We start from the raw sequence: 16,864 nt of genomic DNA on the forward strand, positions 1-16,864 counted from the left end.
TGCATAACGACACATCAAAAGAACCCGGCTTTTAGTACTACTTCGGTACTTTGATTAAAGTTTAGTTGGTTTTTTTTTACATGTTCAAAAAGGTACATGTTTAAATTTCAACCACTAGCTTAATTATATTTATGAAGTAATAATTATCGTATTTTTTGTAATAAACATTTCACATTTCTGTCTCCTTGCGCCGATCTTAACACTTCATCGTAATTATGACATAACTTTTGGATTCGCCATTGTATTTGAAGAATGCAATATTTATAAATGGTACCATTTACCGTAAAAACTGAACGAATGAAAGAATTAAGCTTCTACATCATTATCAATTAGAATAAAAATCAAATACTACTATCTTAAAACTTCAATAATCTTGATTTACTAGCAGTTCCTTGATCTGTTATGTTGTATACAGCAAGGGGTAACGGCGTTTCTGGCGCCATATGTTTACTTGTACTTTGCCTTGCTTCTAACAAAAAAATACATCGCCAATTTTTGAATTGTTTGCTAAGTGATAAAGTAAAATTTATAATTACTACTGTTATTATAAAATTCGATGTAGTATTTGTTGGTCTGTTTGCTGTGTTTCTATTTGTTTGGTTTAATCTTAGCGCATTAAAACATTAAACTTTCTTATTTTAAAACGAATTATTGAGATATTTTTTTTTAATTTTTGAGAATGGTTTGGTTTGTTATTTTCATTACAACAAGGGTTGTCAGTATATGAATCGAAAACTTAACAGAGCGTACAAAATGCAAGAAAAATGTTCATTTTGATTTGATTTACGATCGATTGAAAATAAATAAAGAAAAAAAAACATTTATTTCAAAGGTATTACCTGTTGTCTCTTCTGTTACATTGCAACCGAATATGTGATGACATGATATACAGTGACTGTCACATGTCTGACTACAAAGTTTTCCGTAACTATCACTGGGACATACAACAGAGCAGTTATCTCCACTATATCCGACGGAACACTCTATGAATTGATAGACAGATAGATATGCACAACATAAATCATTAAAATACTGCCAATTATCTCGTTTGGTATTTTCTCATGTAGCCTATTATTTTTTTCTTCTTAAATACCTTTACAATTGTCTCCATCCTCTACTGCACCGTAACCACAATCATCATTGGAATCGTTATCAACTCTATAAAAAAATATAGATTAATTTCAAAATTCATCAATACACTATTACAAAAAAGATATTTAAATTTTTGGGTAAAATACTCCCTTAATTATAAAGACACAACCGAACAGATAGTCGACGATATACAAATCTACAATTACTTTTGAACAATAGATGTCCAAATGATAAAATACGTAAGGATTATAAACTCTATCCTAAACAATCCTCGGATGTTGATTGTATTGTTTGATTTGAGTACGTTCTATTCGCAACAAATTTAAATATTAAAATAATATATCATATTTCCTCATATACTATATATATTACGGATTTCAACAACAGACAAATTAGTCAAACAATCAGAGACTGTAGTCGAACGATGCTCAATTCGAATCCTTGTTTCTATGTTTTAAGCCCATTGGCAACTTATCTTTTGTTGAACCTGCAGCTGACGTGTAAATCATCAAATGCATCTTTTGTTATTACCGTTATTTTACGTCGATTTTTTTTATATTTAAGAATTATGCAATTAAATTTGAAATGCATGTTATAAAGATAAACGTCTATATTATATGCATCGCAAATATGTAGTAGTATTTCTCAGTGCAATCGACCCTTTTCATAAACAAGAGCCCAAAAGTCTTAACAGTTACCTGATTGTAATGGAGCCGTTTTATGATTAAAGATATAATTTATAATTATATGATAAATCAATAAAGTATGAAGTAAAGATCGATGTTTCATGTGGTGATAAGGGATAAAAAAAAAACTAATGGCTGTGGAATTTCATTTTTTTAAATATTTGATTTCATTCAATGTCTTTATAATGAAATTAATAAATGTATGACCCACTTGATTACTTGATTACGTAATAAGTGTAACACATGGCATTGTTTGACCTCACCAACAGGCGGGTTAAAATTGTTGAATTTGCGTTGGACTTAACAATATTAGATGAACAATGTAAATTGCAAAATGTTCCCATCCATTATTAGTAACGGCATACCCTAAATCAGGAACGCTTACCTAAATGTCATGAGGAACACTATTTAGAAGATTGTTTAGCTCATCTTATAGTACTCAGTTTGTCAGCCACGTGTCAAAAAGTACATAATTTATCGTTTAAAAATCATGCATATTCACTATATGACCATTATAACCCTCTTCCCCTTCCCTAAAACAACCTAGCCATTTACCCATAGGTCATGGTTTTCAAAATTTCAGTAAAAGGCTCTTTCCTCATTATAATCGAGCATTTGTTAGATGCCCATTAAAAGGCAAGAAAAACAAACATAACTATATATTTGCATCCACAAAGTATGATTCCTTCCTGAAAATTATAGTTAAGAAATAGCTCTATAAAAACAGCCAGACTGAAATGTACACGCACCGTTAATCGATTGGTTGAAACCTATAGAGACTGGAACTGACAAGACTGGTATCTTTAGGCCCCGTTTGATCGATTGGTTGGACGCTACAGCGATCTGAAAAAATCAGAGACTGTACGAAATAATCATGCTGATGTCAAACTTAAAGTCTCATCGATGACGATTTGGCTGTTTCTTTATGCTAACGTACTGATGTACATTAACAGTAATTTGGTGAATTTCACTTTTTACGATTAATTAATTAATTCGTTCAAAGAAAGATGTAAAAATATAAACAAAATGCTTTCTTTGATGATTCATGCAGACTATGAAGTTAGCGATCATTGAAGGAAAAAAATAAATAACCCTTTAACGCGGATTTTATATTTTTTCTGCAATGTCACCATCTTAATATCCCGCATGAATCACCAAGGAAATCATTTTATTGTTTAAATGACCACCACCCAAAAATGTTGTCCATATTGACCTGTAATGTCAAATGCCTTTTTCCAAGCTTGTTCTTGTTACATAATCATCATCTAGAATGTTGTTACCTTTATATGCAATTAACCTTGGTATTTATTTAAAACATTGTAAAGAATAAAATTAAGGGTATTTCATACGTACGAATATATTTAAGTATATGTATATACATGTGTATATTTATATTCTATTTTTGTATGCGACGACTTGGCCTGAGTGCTTCCGCTGGTTGGCCCTTGTCTCAGGCAGCCGTCCGTCTGGTTTTTTCTTTGGTTTTGGCATCAATATATTTATACAATACAAAAAGAAAAAAATATTGTTAACGTAAACTTCAAATTCTGTGCTTGAATTTCTGCAATTGAACTCGTTCTACATAATTTGTCGGCAATTGACAGAACAACAGTAAAATATAGTTCAATCCAAATACACACAATCAGCAGAACTCGGTGGTCATCGATAATATATAAACCAACGTTGATTCTAATATATCTTGAATAAAAAAAAAACAATATATCGATTATCAAGCTATTTAAATGTTATTTAGATTACCTTTTAAAAAAAAACTTTGAACGTGTCTAATGAGTCTTAAGAGAAGGTAAGAAAGAAAACGTGAAGCCCATCTTAATTTAGAAGTAAAAATGTTCGACTGGGAAAAGTCCGGAAAAGCAAACATACTATGAATGGGTCCTTGGAGAAATTCGCATATCATTTGAGTAATATTAGAAAAAATCGAAGCCTAAGAATCATTTTCTAATACATGTATTACCTCAAATGATCTGCGAATTTATCCAAGGACCCATTCATAGTATTTTTGCTTTTCCGGACTTTTCCCAGTCGAACATTTTTACTTTGATCTGTTTTTGAGCAGGTTATTTTAAAGTTAGAGCTAACTTATTGAAGTGAATACTTGCCCTAATCTGTTAAAACTGGCGTACCTTATGTCAAGGTTTTAGGATGTATAACATATGAAGAGCTTTAGATACAGAGTTCTAATTTCTATTATTTTTATCATTTTCAATAATTTTTAAAGAAAATATTGCTCCATCATGATCTGCGTTACGTTTTGCATATTTGCAACGTCATAACAGTACAACAATTGAAAACGTTCAATAACGTTCGTCAATAACATTTATCACATGAAATATGTGAGGCGGTACATGTATTCAAGTTTGTCTTAATTTGTTTCACTATGAATATTCATCACCTGTTAATTTGCTCTAATATTTATTTGAAATTTTTATGTTAAATATAATGTTTTCAAGAAATGAATTACCAAAAGATGTGGAGCTTGGATAGCTATCTTATTTTTGCTATGAAGGGGGTCCCTTTTCGAAAAGTTATAAGTTTTTGACTTAAACCAATGTATCAATACATACGTACATACTAACCTCTTATGAAACGGGCCCTTAAGACTTGTTTCATAAAGCGTCATAAATATTTGATCTAGCATTTGTCTTCTTCAATGACATACTACGAAACTTAGTCGAGCTTTTTTGGCATTTCATAAAGCGGCATAACGACAGAATTTATCTCTGGATTATTGATGTAGCACGAGTTATTGGCAATGGCGCACTGCACACACACAAAGATGTGTCAACTACACTGTTGTAGTATATGTAATATGTGTACATAAAGGATCTAACAATTGCAATGAACAAACCAAACAAAAAATACAGTTATTTATTACTCGATTCTTGTCTAAGTATAAACTTACAGACAAACATTACTACCATGATTCTATTTATCTTATATGCATGTATTTTTAATAGGCAACAAACCGAGTATTTATAACAAAATACTTAATGATTAAATTGAATGGTTTATTAAATCTATAGTTCTAACAATTAAAAATCTTAAAGACGCAATAAGAGGTATATGATTATTTAGCATCAATGCCGGGTTTCCCCTTGCCAATGTCAAGCAAAGATTAGGATTTTCCATTACGAATTGGTTTTTACTAAATCATTTACATAAATTGTGCGTATTGTATGTATATAACGCTACTCCAGTATGCGGAAATGAAATATTTTATTCAATCTTTAGATTGGATCCTGCTTGAAATGATTAGACTAGTGCGCTTTTCTTGTATTAGTTTAAGTATCAGGTTATGTAAAAGAAAACCCCCAATAAACATACATGTGTATGGTAATATTGTAATTTTTTGCTAATTAAGATCCCCGTAAAATTTGTTCTTTTTTCTAATTGAAATCCCCGTAAAAAATATATCTTATTAGGTTTGTTACAACCGACCACCGATTTATATTATGTCAATCAATCTCATTCTGATTTATCAACAATGAAATGGATCAACCCATTAATTGCAAACCAACATTTCGTCGCATGCGAAAAATTTTGGCGAGGTCCGAGAGCCTTATATTGTTGCAATTATTTCTCGCCGCGGGCCGTTATTTGCCATAAATTTGTAATAAAGAAACGGATGCAGATAAGGCTTTGTCTAACAAATTAGACAACGGGAACCAGTTCATATCAGGTAAATCGCGGAATAAAGTCGTTGCGAGTAAAAGTTAGCTTTTCATAGTCAATCCCATTAGAATAACACACCTGGAAAAATCAGTCAAATTAACATAATTTTGATAATGAAAGATATATAATGATAAAAAAACTGTACAAATGTCAAATAGGCGAAAATTTGCAGTTTGAGGATAAACATTAATATCTTAAATAATTAATCCAGTAAGTAACAACAAAAGCTCCTACTGAAGCAAACTTTGAGATTAATAATAAAATTGCAAACGTAGTATGATAGGTTCAAAATGCAAATTCTAAAAAATATTAGAAATTTGTACGATTTTTTTTTGGGGGGGGGGGGGGTCCTTTTCCCCAACGGGGCAATTCTCGCAATAAATTCTAAATAATATTATTTATACTTCCTTATCAGGTTTAAATATGTCTAGAAATTGTCCAGAGGGTCATTTTCAACGTTGAATATTGATCCGGAGGTGCTTATTCAACGTTGAAAACTTAGACCAAAACTCGTGAAACTTATACAAGGGTTCATTTTTTAACATCTTCAAAAAAATTTCTTGTCTTTGATAACCTGCAACCTTTGAAAATGTCCTTGTTAAAATTGATCCTAACTACGAAGTTTTGCATTGTATTTAAACTGGAACGTTCAAGGTTGTAAAATGTCCATGGGTCAATTTTCTAGGGTAAAACATCTTCGTTACATGGGCCATCTTAAGGTAGCTCCATACTCGTAAAATTCTCTGAGGAAAGTTGAAAAACCGAACTGATTTCGACTTAATAGACTTATATTAAATGTCATCAATTGTTAGAAAAAATATACATGTCATCACACTTTTTGAGATGCCAGATAAACATAAACTAAGACATATTTTAGCATTAGAAAAACGTAAGTTTTTTTGTTTAAAAGTAAAATCTTGTAGGCAGAAATTTGTTTTTCTTGTTTAATTTTAATGTCAACTTTATCAGAAAACTGCAGTTACAAAAATATTTTAAAATTAATCGTTGAAATAAGAAAAACTAGAACATTTAGACATACAACTGAGAGAAAAGTCAGAAAAGGAGTTATTTCCCCTTTGCATAGATAAAATATATAAAAATTTGGAAATTTAGTATAAAATTAAGTGCGAAAATATCTTGAACCTACCAATAATTCTAATTACATCCATGTGATTATATTCACATAAAATAAATAAAACTATCTTGCACAATTTTTAAAGAATTCAAAGTTTTACAAAAAAAGTGTGACATCACAGAACACTGGATCTACTTTAAAGGGTTTTTTTTAAACATAAGAATGACCATCATATGCTTTATTATTGTGCATTTATACTTATAGGCATATATGTTTAAATGATTTGTGACTGCATCGATTTCGACAAGGAAATTGCTGAAATTAACAAAGTGATGAAATGATAGCAATGCGAATCGTTAATTAAATATTATCTAGAATAAAGACGCGTTATATGTACCAAGAAAAGTTTAACAGAAACGTAAATGTTTGCATCTGTCATAGAATTTTAAAGTTATATAATTTAAAGGTCATTTACATCAGGTCTGATGTGATGATTCAATTTTCAATTATTTTAATGAATTCTTGTTTTAATAAAGTATATTGCGTATTTATAAGATCATTGTGGGATTATTTACATTTTAAACAAAAGTTAAATATCATTCAGAGGAAGCTGGAAGGTTATGATTTTCCGGTCTTCTCAACCAAAAAATGCCCTGGAAATCAAGCAGAGTGGAAAAAAAGGTCATCTGCTATCAACTGCACAGAGCAAAATGGATACATGTGTTTACCAAACGAAAACCTCACAGATCTCTTGGAATTCTGTTACAGATATCCACGTATATTGGTTCAAAAAGGTACGGAAGATTGATATTAACACTTTTCTAGAAATATGTACTAAGCTTACATTCATCAATATAATTGATTTATTCCGTACTGTTTCAATTCTTTCTAGATTTGTGTTTATATTTGGACAAACGCTTCTCCAAAGTAGATTCATTCAATTGCCGCAGGTTTAAACATGGATGCCCTGAATTGCATTACTTCTCCTCTGATACATATCTTCGTAAGTAAATCATCTACATATAATCTATGTTTTTATATTTCAATTCAATGCCAAATGTTTCAAAAATTCAGAACTTCTACAGCAGCTCTAAAAGGCATATGGGTATAGTCCACTAATGCATTTTCCATAGGCGGTAATGTTAACGTTAGGGTTTATAGCTCCGATGTTATATAGTGCCTTATCTCCCTAGCCATCCCCCCCCCCCGGAAAAATGGCTATATAGCAGTTTTTCCCCCACGGAAAGCTGACTCTATAGTGGGTTTTCCCCTTTTATAACCAGATTACCCCCACGGAAAACCTACTATACAGGGGATTTTCCCCTTTTCTACATTCCGGTTTTTAGCTCACCTGAGCTGAAAGCTCTCAAATGAGCTTTTCTGATCACATTTTGTCTGTCGTCCGTCTGTCTGTCTGTCCGTCTGTCTGTAAAATTTTCACATTTTCAACATCTTCTCAAGAACCACTGGGCCAATTTCAACCAAACTTGATACAAAGCATCCTTCGCCTAAAGGGATTCAAAGTTGTGAAAATTAAGGATCACGCCCTTTTGCACAGGGAGATAATTAGGAATTTATGAAAATTTTCGAGAAATTTTCAAAAATCTTCTTCTCATGAACCATAAGACCAGGAAAGCTGAAACTTGTGTGAAAGCATCATCAGGTAGTGTAAATACAAAATTCATGACCCCCGGGGGTAGGGTGGGGCCACAATGGGGGATCAAAGTTTAACATAGGAATATATAGAGTAAATCTTTAAAAATCTTCTTCTCAGAAACTAATTGGCCAGCAAAGCTGAAACTTGTGTGGAAACATCCTCAGGTAGTGTAAATTCAAAATTATGAAAATCATGACTCCCGCGGGTAGGCTAGGGCCACAAAGGGGGGGGGGTCGAAGTTTTACATAGGAATATTTAGAGTAAATCTTTAAAAATCTTCTTCTCAGAAACTAATCAGTCAGCAAAGCTGAAACTTGTGTGGAAACATTTTCAGGTAGTGTATATTCAAAGTTGTGAAAATCATGACTCCCGCGGGTAGGGTGGGGCCACAATGGGGGATCGAAGTTTTACATAGGAATATATAGAGTAAATCTTTAAAAAATCTTCTTCTCAGAAACTAATCAGTCAGCAAAGCTGAAACTTGTGTGGAAACATTCTCAGGTAGTGTATATTCAAAGTTGTGAAAATCATGACTCCCGCGGGTAGGGTGGGGCCACAATGGGGGATCGAAGTTTAACATATGAATATATAGAGTAAATCTTTAAAAAATCTTCTTCTCAGAAACTAATTGGTCAGGAAAGCTGACACTTGTGTGGAAGCATCCTTAGGTCGTGTAGATTCAAAGTTGTGAAAATCATGACTCCCGCGGGTAGGGTGGGGCCACAATGGGGGGTCGAAGTTTTACAAAGGAATATATAGAGTAAATCTTTAAAAATCTTCTTCTCAGAAACTAATCAGCCAGGAAAGCTAAAAATTGTGTGAAGGCATTCTGAGGTAGTGTTGATTCTAAGTTGTGAAAATCATGATCCCCCGCGGGTAGGGTGGGGCTACAATGGGGGATCGAAGTTTAACATAGGAATATATAGAGTAAATCTTTAAAAATCTTCTTCTCAAAAACTAATTGGCCAGCAAAACTGAAACTTGTGTTGAAGCATTCTCAGGTAGTGTAAATTCAAAGTTATGAAAATCATAACCTCTGGGGGTAGGTTGGGGCCACAATGGGGGGTCGAAGTTTTACATAGGAATATATAGAGTAGATATTTAAAAATCTTCTTCTCAGAAACTGATCAGTCAGCAAAGCTGACACTTGTGTGGAAACATCCTCAGGTAGTGTAGATTCAAAATTATGAAAATCATGACCCCTGGGTGTAGGGTTGGGCTACAATGGGGGGTCGAAGTTTAACATAGGAATATATAGAGTAAATCTTTAAAAATCTTCTTCTCAGAAACTAATCAGCCAGCAAATCTGAAACTTGTATGAAAGCATCCTCAGGTAGTGTAGATACAAAGTTGTGAAAATCATGACCCCCAGGGGGTAGGGTTGGGCCACAATGGGGGATCGAAGTATACAGAGTAGATCTTTAAAAATCTTCTTCTCAGAAATTAATCAGCCAGCAAAGCTGAAACTTGTGTTGAAGCATCCTCAAAAAGTGTAGATACAAAGTTGTGAAAATCATGACCCCCGGGGTTGGGAAGGGGCCACAACGGGGGGGGGGGTGGTCGACGTTTTACATAGGAATATATAGAGTAAATATTTAAAAATCTTCTTCTCAGAAACTAATCAACCAGCAAAGCTGAAACTTGTGTTGAAACATCCTCAGGTAGTGTAGATTAAAAGTTGTGAAAATCATGACCCCCGGGGTAGGGTGGGGCCACAATGGGGGATCAAAGTTTAACATAGGAATATATAGAGTAAATTTTTAAAAATCTTCTTCTCAGAAACTAATCAGTCAGTAAAGCTGAAACTTGTGTTGAAGCATCATCAGGTAGGGTAGATTCAAAGTTGTGAAAATCATGACCCCCAGGGGTAGGGGGGCCACAATTGGGGGTCAAAGTTTAAGAAATGAATATATAGGGTACATCTTTAAAAATCTTCTTCTCAGAAACTAATCGGCCAGATAATTCTTGATAATTGTTAAGACTTAGGCCCCAGGACAATTCTTTGGCCTCACAAAAAGGTTCAGATTTTGATGTAGGTTTATATCCCATATATATATATAAACTATTGTTTAGGATCTTTTTGAGAACTGCAATACTCAACATATGATATGACTATAAAATCATCCTGTTAGAAAAAGGGACTAATGGTTATAAACATGAGAATATCCAGGGGAAAATGGATTTTATTTATACATGATCTACATGTATTATTGTACATTGTCCAGATAGTTTGTATTATGACTCCATTAAGCTGATTTTATCATACCTATTGTTCATCAGGTGAGCGATGTGGCCCATGGGCCTCTTTTTTTTTTGGCGGACCATTGGTGGCAATAATTTGCAATAACTGATATGATGTTAATTATGGCATTTATTAATACATAGAATAACATACATGGTTTTTTCACCCCTGATATGAACAAAGGCGCGCGCCTTCGTAACATTCATGTGTCATCATCGTTTAATTTTACCTTTTGTTACAACTTTTTGGAACACCTTTTACACGGATTTCAGAATGCCTCGAAACTTTTTCATCTAATCGAAAACCATATATTTCTTCTTCTAAATATCAAACGAGAGACAGAATGAAATGATATGATGAGAAACTGAAATATTTTACATTGACTGATAGGTTTCTTAATTAGGGATAATGGGTATTATAATTGATTATATATTAAAAACATGTGTAAAGTTAGTATTTTCAATTTTGTTTCAAAGTAACGCATATTCATATCCATATTTTCAAGCACATTTTTTTACGACACGCGATGTTTAAAGATGTAAATATTTTTAAAAAAAATGACATGGCTTCACAACCAAAGCAAAGTCGGCATCTTTGCTGTTTACTTTGGAAAATGTGGAATGGAGCCTGAACTAACCTTATGTATCTATTATCATTCACTTATTGCTAACTTTTTGGTTTGCACCGTGATTTCGAAATCTACAATTTTGAAAACGATGCCATATAAAAACAAGATATGAATACGATTCACTTACCCAAAAATCTTATACTATTTAAGGTCTTCCGTTTCCAACGGAAGCCCTTATAGTTTTCGTACAGTTTCTTCTTATTAAGGTCTTCTGTTTCCAACAGAAGACTTTATTGTTTTCGTATGTTTATTTTTTTCTCTCCAAATTTTGTGCACGCGATTTCTCAAAAACTACTCAACCGATCTCAACAATTTGTTCACAGATGATGGGACATTTTCTGAATTTTATATGGTTTTGAATTTGTTGTCGTCGTCACTTCCGGTCCGGATTTACGGTCGATTTTGTAATTTTTTACGACCAATTTTTATGCAGAGCTGACCTCGGAAACTATTAGAGATATGACTTTGAAATGTTCAGGATAGGTAGACCATGGTTTGAACTTGTGCACTATACAGTTGTTTTGCGCCAATGGAGCTACTGGTACTGTACCAGTTATCGGCTAAGACCAGTTATCGGCTAAACTGAGAGTTTGGGTTTATAGCACGCGACAATCCAAGATTTTTAAATTCAGTCGTCTTTTTCGAATAAAGAAAAGTAAGGTTGCTCTTAAACTTTCTTGAATATGTTTTTTACATGAGCTTAAACGATCATTGTTTACCGCTGATTTTACATCTTTGCACTTTCAGCAGTGGGGAAAGTGACGTAATAAGTTAAAAATAGAATATTACCTCTGTGTGATACGTGATTATATCCCTTCTTTGATTTGACATATAAAATCAATACATTTAGCATATATAAACAAAAGGTATTCACGAATTTCCGAGAAATTCGTAGCGCAATTGAATGCCTGATTGCACAATTATGTATTGAATAGTATACGATTTGGTGTATTACCGTATGATAATAAACGAATTATTAAGGTCTTATTGTTTTCGTACTGTTTATTAGGGTCTTCCGTTTCCAACGGAAGACCCTTTTGTTTTTCTACGGTTTCTTTTTTTTCTTATCCTTATTATTAAGGTCTTCCGTTTCCAACGGAAGACCTTATTGTTTTGTTTCGGTTTCTTTTTCCCTATTTAGGGTCTTCCGTTTTCAACGGAAGACCCTCTTGTTATTCTATTGTTTCTTTTTCATTAGGGTCTTCCGTTGAAAACGGAAGACCCTCTTGTTATTCTATTGTTTCTTTTTCATTAGGGTCTTCCGTTTTCAACGGAAGACCCTCTTGTTATTCTATTGTTTCTTTTTCATTATTATTATTTTTCTTTTTCTTTATTTTTCTGACTTTTTCAAAGCTTAATATCTCAAAAAGTTTTCAACAGATTTACATGAAACTTTCAGGGATTATGAAGCATTATTGTGCCTCAAAGTTTTAAATTTTTCAACTACAACGTCACTTCCGTTTTTACGTTACGTCAATTTTTAAATTTTAAAAAAGTAATTTTGTCCAGGGCGTTTTTCAAAAACGGTTCAAGATAAAGACTTGGAATTTTCTGTGTTGAAGCAATGATCGTTTTTATTTGGACATAAGACTGGAAATTAGTTTCCGTCACTTCCGGTCTAAACCGGAAGTGTTTTAAAATTTTTGAATTTTCGAATTTTTCGTTTTAATTTAAAATGTTTACGAGGTTTGTAGAGTTTGTTATGCTGAACACGAATCTGAAATCCGTTTGAAAATCGGACGATGCATTACAGAGATATCGGGGGTTAAAAATTGATTTTTCCGGAAATTTTGATTCCGCGTCCTTGGTTTAAAAAATAGCGTAATGTTCAAAGTAAAATTAAGTCGTACTTGAACACATTCGGATTTTTTTGTTAAGTCGTTCTTGAAATCAGAAAGGTTTTTGTTAAGTCGTACGTAAAATCATTCGTATTTTGTTAAGTCGTACCAGGAATAATTCGATTTTTTTCATCTTTTTATTTTAGTTACTCTTGTTATTGGTTTAAGGGCTCTGCTTCATACAGGAACTTCCAGCTTTACTTCCGATATTAACGGAAGACCCACTCGTTGCTTTGCAACGAGCTTTGCTCTAGTTATTATTATTTTTCTTTTTCTTTATTTTTCTGACTTTTTCAAAGCTTAATATCTCAAAAAGTTTTCAACAGATTTACATGAAACTTTCAGGGATTATGAAGCATTATTGTGCCTCAAAGTTTTAAAATTTTCAACTACAACGTCACTTCCGTGTTTACGTTACGTCAATTTTATAATTTTAAAAAAGTAATTTTGTCCAGGGCGTTCTTCAAAAACGGTTCAAGATAAAGACTTGGAATTTTCTGTGTTGAAGCAATGATCGTTTTTATTTGGACATAAGACTGGAAATAAGTTTCCGTTACTTCCGGTCTAAACCGGAAGTGTTTTAAAATTTTCGAATTTTCGAATTTTTCGTTTTAATTTAAAATGTTTACGAGGTTTGTAGAGTTTGTTATGCTGAACACGAATCTGAAATCCGTTTGAAAATCGGACGATGCATTACAGAGATATCGGGGGTTAAAAATTGATTTTTCCGGAAATTTTGATTCCGCGTCCTTGGTTTAAAAAATAGCGTAATGTTTAAAGTAAAATTCACTCGTACCAAAAATAATCGCTAAGTCGTACTTGAACACATTCGGATTTTTTTGTTAAGTCGTTCTTGAAATCAGAAAGGTTTTTGTTAAGTCGTACGTAAAATCATTCGTATTTTGTTAAGTCGTACCAGGAATAATTCGATTTTTTTCATCTTTTTATTTTAGTTACTCTTGTTATTGGTTTAAGGGCTCTGCTTCATACAGGAACTTCCAGCTTTACTTCCGATATTAACGGAAGACCCACTCGTTGCTTTGCAACGAGCTTTGCTCTAGTTATTATTATTTTTCTTTTTCTTTATTTTTCTGACTTTTTCAAAGCTTAATATCTCAAAAAGTTTTCAACAGATTTACATGAAACTTTCAGGGATTATGAAGCATTATTGTGCCTCAAAGTTTTAAAATTTTCAACTACAACGTCACTTCCGTTTTTACGTTACGTCAATTTTTAAATTTTAAAAAAGTAATTTTGTCCAGGGCGTTTTTCAAAAACGGTTCAAGATAAAGACTTGGAATTTTCTGTGTTGAAGCAATGATCGTTTTTATTTGGACATAAGACTGGAAATTAGTTTCCGTCACTTCCGGTCTAAACCGGAAGTGTTTTAAAATTTTCGAATTTTCGAATTTTTCGTTTGAATTTAAAATGTTTACGAGGTTTGTAGAGTTTGTTATGCTGAACACGAATCTGAAATCCGTTTGAAAATCGGACGATGCATTACAGAGATATCGGGGGTTAAAAATTGATTTTTCCGGAAATTTTGATTCCGCGTCCTTGGTTTAAAAAATAGCGTAATGTTCAAAGTAAAATTAACTCGTACCAAAAATAATCGCTAAGTCGTACTTGAACACATTCGGATTTTTTTGTTAAGTCGTTCTTGAAATCAGAAAGGGTTTTGTTAAGTCGTACTTAAAATCATTCGTATTTTGTTAAGTCGTACAAGGAATAATTCGATTTTTTTTTATCTTTTTATTTTAGTTACTCTTGTTATTGGTTTAACGGCTCTGCTTCATACAGGAACTTCCAGCTTTACTTCCGATATTAACGGAAGACCCACTCGTTGCTTTGCAACGAGCTTTGCTCTAGTTATTATTATTCTTTTTATTTTTTTTTCTGACTCCTTTTCGGCTTTATAACTCAAAAAGTTTACAACCGATTTTAATGAAACTTTCAAGGATTATGTGCAATTATAATACCTCAAAGTTTATGAAGTTTCTTCGAAAATGTCACTTCCGTTTTAACGTTACGTCATTTTTAAAATTTTCAAAAAGTCATTTTGTCCGCGGCGTTTCTCAAAAACGCTTTAAGATAGAGGCTTGAAATTTTCAATGCTTATGACCTGGTCGATTTAACTCTGTAATAAGGCTCGAAATGAAAATCGGTTACTTCCGGTCGAAACCGGAAGTGAAACAAATTTTTCGAAAAAATAAATTTTCTGATCAAATCAAAAATGAATATGTGTTTTGTAGACCTTATTAAGCTGAATCTAACACTGAAAGCCGTTTTAAAATCGGACGATGCATTACAGAGATATCGGGGTTTTAAAATTGATTTTTCCGGAAATTTTGATTCCGCGTCCTTGGTTTAAAAAATAGCGTAATGTTGAAAGTAAAATTAACTCGTACCAAAAATAATTGTTAAGTCGTACTTGAACACATTCGGATTTTTTTTGTTAAGTCGTTCTTGAAATCGGAATGGTTTTTGTTAAGTCGTACTTAAAATCATTCGTATTTTGTTAAGTCGTACCAGGAATATTCGATTTTTTTCATCTTTTTATTTTAGTTACTCTTGTTATTGGTTTAGACTCTGCTTCTTACAGGAACTTCCAGCTTTACTTCAAACATTAACGGAAGACCCACTCGTTGCTTTGCAACGAGCTCTGCTCTAGTCTTCTTATTATTATTTTTCTTTTTTTTTCTTACAAATTTTGTGTACAGGATTTCTCAAAAGCTACATAACCGATTTACACGAAACTTTCAGATTTGATAAATAGTGGTCTGAACCTTATTGGAAATTTTTTTTTACCGATGACGTCACTTCCGGTTTTGAGTTATTCACAATTTAACGATTTTCAGAGGGTCGGCTTGTCCAGGGGTGAACTCCTAAACGATTTAAGATATTGAGTTCAAAATTTCAGGGATTGTAGACAAAAGATTGTAGATCTGACATGTGGTATATATATTTTTCATGTGACCAAAAGCGTCGAAGTTCGCCCGAGCTCGAAAATCACGGTTAAAAAAGCGTCGTGACTTTTCGTGGTTTTCTTTCAATATCTCTTTCCTCGATTGTATTTTATTATAACATGTAGAACAAAAAATCTTTATAAAGTCCAGGGCATTCATGGGACATCAAGAAAAAGGGGCTGATCTTTCAAATAAGGGGCTGAGGGGGCTCTAAATCTTTTAATGATAACTTTTTACTGTGAAATATTTTGTGATACGTTATAGAAGCAATTATGTTCATTCTTACGTTATTCACCTACACATGGCAATTATTTACTCTTTTATTACGTAATTAGGGATTTTAAGGGGCCAGTAGTCCAAAACTTTGATGCTCAATATCTCAAAATGGAGGCAAATTTTGAAAAGCAATATTGAACAAAAGATGCTCAAAATATTGAGCTTAACAATATGCATCCATAATTTTTTGTTATGCGATCCCTAAAAGGAGTTACAGGGTCGGCCCCTAAAACGATCCTCTCAAGATATCTCGAGAACGGTACAAAATTTGTAAACACTTGTTGAAGAAAATGTGTTTGAATTGATTAGAGCTTTCATTTGAAATCATGAAAAAGGGGCTGACCCTTCAAATAAGGGGCTGAGGGGGCTCTAAAGTCTTTTAATGATAACTTTTTACTGTGAACTATTTTGTGATACGTTATAGAAGCAATAATGTTTATTCTAACGTTATTCACTTACACATGGCAATCATTTACTTTTATGTTACATAATAAAGTGATTTAAGGGGCCAGAAATAAAAAAATATGATGCTCAATATCTCAAAATGGAGGAAAATTTTGATAAGCAATATTGAACAAAAGATGCTCAAAATATTGAGCTTAACAATATGCAACAATAATTTCTTTGTTATTCGGTCCCTAAAAGGAGTTACAGGGTCGGCCCCTAAAACGATCCTCTCAAGATATCTCGAGAACGGTACAAAATTTGTAA

At 32.9% G+C, this 16,864-nt stretch overlaps 1 protein-coding gene and 2 long non-coding RNA genes across 3 annotated transcripts in view; 2 read left to right on the top strand and 1 right to left on the bottom strand.

The window, feature by feature from the left end:
* LOC105334969 (ankyrin repeat domain-containing protein 17) overlaps positions 1-16,864 on the top strand; it is a 776,771-nt gene that overhangs the window by 106,614 nt on the left and 653,293 nt on the right. The gene's annotated exons all lie outside the window — the stretch shown is intronic.
* The window catches only part of LOC117689960 (uncharacterized), a 214,881-nt gene that overhangs the window by 17,938 nt on the left and 180,079 nt on the right, over positions 1-16,864 (top strand). The window lies entirely within an intron of this gene.
* LOC105347706 (uncharacterized) lies at positions 383-1,408 on the bottom strand. Its single transcript, XR_010708714.1, has 4 exons — positions 1,299-1,408; positions 1,094-1,158; positions 840-983; positions 383-469 (listed from the first exon to the last, which is right to left on the bottom strand). It is a non-coding gene; the product is annotated as an uncharacterized lncRNA (long non-coding RNA).

Source organism: Magallana gigas, chromosome 8, assembly GCF_963853765.1.
Source record: "Magallana gigas chromosome 8, xbMagGiga1.1, whole genome shotgun sequence".
NCBI lineage: Eukaryota > Metazoa > Mollusca > Bivalvia > Ostreida > Ostreidae > Magallana > Magallana gigas.